The sequence below is a fragment of the Tenrec ecaudatus genome, chromosome 12, assembly GCF_050624435.1.
Source record: "Tenrec ecaudatus isolate mTenEca1 chromosome 12, mTenEca1.hap1, whole genome shotgun sequence".
NCBI classification, from domain to species: domain Eukaryota; kingdom Metazoa; phylum Chordata; class Mammalia; order Afrosoricida; family Tenrecidae; genus Tenrec; species Tenrec ecaudatus.
This window is the reverse complement of record NC_134541.1, coordinates 111,649,217-111,654,011: the sequence shown is the minus strand read 5'-3', so window position 1 is coordinate 111,654,011 and position 4,795 is coordinate 111,649,217.

Sequence of the window (4,795 nt, the reverse complement as noted above, 5' to 3'; positions counted from 1 at the left end):
GCAGGCAGAAAGGACCTTAACTCCTGCCGGGTTATGGCCTTCCCTGTGCCTGGTGGGGAGGTGGGTCCCCAGACCCTAAGGGAGCCGTGGGGGAAGACCCTTTGCCCAGGTGCCTCTGTCCACAGGGTGACTCCGGGAGCCCTCTGGTCTGCAGCTGGAATGATACCTGGCTGCAGGTAGGGCTGGTGAGCTGGGGTGACAGCTGTGGCCACCCATTCCTCTTGGGGGTCTATTTCAGAGTCATGAGCTATGTGTCCTGGATCCACCAGTGCGTCCCTTGCTCCCGCCTGTCCTAGTGGGGCCTGCGATCTGGGGAGATGATCTGTCTCCTCTGCTTTCCCCTGCCTTCCCCAGCAGTGGCTTCTCTGGAGAGAAGCTGTGAGCGGCTCTGCAGGCTGACTGTGGGGGCAGGGGCCAGTGGCTCTGAGCCCTGGTGTGTCCATTAAACTCTGGAAAGGTGGCCTCAGGACTCGGGTGGACTTGCTGCTGGAGGACCTCAGGGTCAGAGTGGAGTGCTACTGATGGATTCAGGGTGGGCGGCCATGTCTGAGGGTGAAGGGAGGGTTGTGGGGTCCGGGCCTCTGGGATGGTCGACCTGGGAGTGACCCAGAGTCACCCTGAGTCCTAGTCCTGTGCCCTACCTTCCCCTCCTCTCTGCTCCCTCCTCCCTCTCTCCTTCACTTCCTGCTGCCCTCCACTCTCCCTCCTCCCTCTCCCTCCTCCCTCCTTTCTACTCCCTCCTTCCTCTTCCCTTTCTCCCTCCCTTCTTGTGCCCTTCTTCTCCCTCTTCCTCCTCCACTCCCTCCTCCCTTCCTGATCCTCACTTATCTCACTCCTCTCTCATTCCTGCTCCTATCCTCCGTCCCCCTCCTTCTTCTCTTCCTCCCTTCCTCCTCCCCTCCTCTTTCCCTCTTCCCTCATTCCTGCTCCCCTCTTCTCTCTCCCTCCTCCCGCTCCCATCTCTGTCCCTCCCTCTTTCCTCCTCCCTCCTTCCTCTTCCCCCTTATTCTCTCCCTCCCCCCTATTTTCCACCATCCCTCCTTTCTTCTCTTTTCTTTCCCTTATGTGTAAGAAAAGGCTTTTAATACTGAAGACAGACGTGTGTGTAAGCAAACGTGGTGAAGAAAGCTGATGGGGCCCGGCTATCAAAAAGATATTGCATCTGGGGTCTTAAAGGCTTGAAGGCAAACAAGCGGCCATCTAGCCCAGAAGCAACAAAGCCCACACGGAATCAGCACACCAACACAGGTGATCGTGAAGGGCAGAGGAGACCAGGTCTCAAACAACAAAGGCGAGGTGGTGATGAGAATCACATCACCGTGAATGAGGGGGAGTGCGTGATGGGGACCCAATGCCCATCTGTAGACAGCTGGACATCCCTTCCAGAGGGGTAGTGGGGAGGAAATGAGTTACTCAGGGTTCAGTGTAGCAACAATGAAACTCAAAATCTTCCTCTAGTTTCTGAACGCTTCCTCCCCTCCCAATTATCATGACCTCAATTCTACCTTGCGGACCTGGTTAGACCAGAGGATGTACAGCGGTGCAGTAGGGATCTGGAGACACAGGGAATCTAGGGCAGACGAACCCCTCAACACCAGCGGTGGGAGTGGCGACACCAGGAGGGAAGGGGGTGTAGATCTTGGAGATCTATGTGTAACTTCCTCTCTGGGAGATGGGCAATGGGGAGGTGGGTGAGGGGAGACATCGGGGAGTGTAAGATAAGATATAATAATTATTTATAAACTATCAAGGGACCAGGGGGAAGGGGGGAGCGGGGAGGGAGGGGAAGGGGGAAAAAGGGGGAAACCGAGCTGATTCCAGGAACCCCAGTGGAAGGTGAATTATGAGAATGACAAATGCAATGAATGTATAAGGGTGCTTTGCTCAATTGATGTATGTACAGATTGTGATAAGAGCTTTATGAGCCCCAATAAAAAGATTTATTAATTTAAAAAAAGAAATAGATCATAATAAGAATAATCCACAAATAAACACTATTAGGTGCATCTAAAAAAAAAAAAAAGAAAATGCTTTTTATATCAAGAAGTAATTCTATATCAAGGAAACATCCCAGCCCAGTCCAATCATGTCCATAAGTCCCTCTTGAGATGCATTCAGCCTCATCACAGGTTGGTGGGTGCAAAGCTGTGGGAATCCAATGGTGGTGGGGACATCGCAGAAAGCCCCTTCTCTCCTCCATCATCCACGGGGAGTGGGTGGGGGGCGAGTGGTTGGTACAAGGGAAAGCTGTTCCCAGTGGCCATAAGGTATAAGGAGTCTGAGTGCCTATCATGGATGATGGAGGACCACCCCCCCCCCCCAAGAATGTCACACAGATGAGGCCCATCAGGGCAGGGATGAACTGTGAAAACACCTGTCACAAAGAGACCACACAATCTGACCACTTAGAAGCCCAGGGACAGACAGGCGGTCTGCGGTGGTCACAGGCTGGGGCGCTGGGGAGTGAGAATGAACACCAAAGCCAACAAACCACGTCCACGTCCACGCCGGGAACCTCGGTGACGTGACATCAGACAGTGAACCTGAGTCAGCGTCCAGCACGGCCAGGGCCCTGGTTTGCTGGCACCAGTTTATTCTGAACTGTGAGGCAGCCTGTCAGTGTGTACTTTGCAACAACAACTACAACAACAATGACTGTGAACTAAAAGGGCCAGTGGACAAGGCCCAGGACAGAAGGCCCCAAGAGGGAGAATTTTGCGGCTGGGACACTGGACTGGATTGGCAGGACACAGGCTCACTCCCTGAGAGACTCTGTACTGACCAGACACATGAAGCTGTGCTAATGGCAGTGAGAGCCCTGGACCTGGAGGAGCCATGTGGAGACCAAGCCAGCACTGAGCTGCTTCCACCATCGCTGGATCTACAAGACTCTCCACCCACTAGACTGTGATCTTCCTGCATTCCACATCATTGCATGTGCTTGTTAGTGTGCAGAGAAAGTTATAGATTGGTGTTGGACATATTGGCTAATATCAGACTTATGGCCTTGATCTGGACTGGGCTCAGATGTTTTCTCAATAGTCAATACTCTTGTATATAAAGCTCTTTCTCGTACACGGATGAGTGTCTGTGAATCTGTTTCTCTAGTCTACCTGCACTAACACACCCTCCAAATCTGTTGTGTTGACCTCATCAAGACAGTTCATGCTGAGGCATGGTGGAGAGTACTTGCCTTCACAGGAGCTAGCTGTGTTTAAAGGTAACGGCATCACTGACTAAGGTAGCTGTTCTCATGTACCTGATCTTTCTCTTGGAACATCTTCTGCATTTGTCATTCTTTCTCTCTCAGATCCCCTACGGTTGCAGACATGGTGTGTTTAAGAAAACAGTTATGTTCCCTACTCCCTAATGAAGGAGTCCTGGGGTGCTGTGAGACAGATGTGGTCGGTGCTGAGCTGCTAACATTGAGTTCAGAGGTTCAAACCAACCTGTAATTCTATAGGAGAAAGATGAGGCTGTCTGATCCCATAAAGATGTATTGTCTCAGAAACTATCAATGGGCTCCCTGTGAGTGGGGCTGGTTTGGGTTTGGAATCCTTGAATGACACATCTCCAGGGGAGATTGATCAAGGTTACAATTCTCTCTCTTCACCACTGGGAACTGTCACTTCATTATAACTTGTAGGTACAGTTGCTGTAAGCTTGATACCATGGGAAACCTCTTTTACCCAAGATGGGTGATTTCTCCAGCTGTCAATTACGGCAGACTCTGCTCCTGGCTGACTCACCTGGTCCACTCCCATAGCCTGAGTCTTGTCCAAACCCTCTTTGTTTACAATGTGGATATTTATGCACCACATTAAAACAAAACAAACACCTTTTCATTATTGTTAATGGGGTGAAGCTTTGCAGAGCAGATCAGCTTTCCGTTCAGCAACTCACACAGATTGTGCTTCATTTCATTAATTGCAGCCCCTGATGTCACTCCCGCCCTATCACTTGTCCCACTTCCTGCTTGTGTTTCCTGCTTCCATTCCTCCTTCCTTCCTGGCCTGCTGCACTTTGTGCTTGTGTGATTGTTGCCCTTTTGATTTCAAAGCGTGGACCATTCACAGGAGTATGTATCTCCCGAGTGTGTATCTCCCTAGTATGCATCTTCCTCTTATGGACCTGTCTGTGGTTTCCTTGAAAATTGAGCCATGGGGGCGAGTTCATTTGCACACCTGAAAGGTGATGAAGGCCATAGTCTTCCGGGTTCTATCTCTATTTGTCCTGTAAGCCTGATTTTTTTAAAAGAAATATTTTTGAGGTTTTCTCTAGATTGTTTTCCTCTTCCATCCAGGACTTCCTAATGTGATCCCCTTGAGAGGAGTCAGTAGCGGTGGCTTGGAACCATCTACTTCTCCTGGTCTCAGGGCTGTGGAGACCAATGTTCCAGGGTCCGTGAGTCACTGAGCTCATGATTCCCACGTGTCTTCTATTTTCATTAGCCTTCTTCCCGCTGGACAGGGAGAGGCCAACTGTTGCACCTTCCCCTGGCTCTGTGTGTGTGTGTGTGTGTGTGTGTGTGTGAATACTAGTCTTCTGGGTTTATTCATATTCCTGAAGTGCTATTACAGGTACATCATTTCTTACAGGAGGAAAATACGTCTTTTGGCAGGATGAAATTCCCACTAAGAATGCTGGTGTTGCCTGTGGAGTTCTTGGTGGGTTGGGATGTGAATTACTTTCCCTCCCACTCTGCAGACCTTCTCTCCTCTTCTGCTGTCAGTGTCGGTTTCCTTTCAGGACACCACGGTCAGGCATCTCTATGCAGCATCCCAGTGGGAAGCGG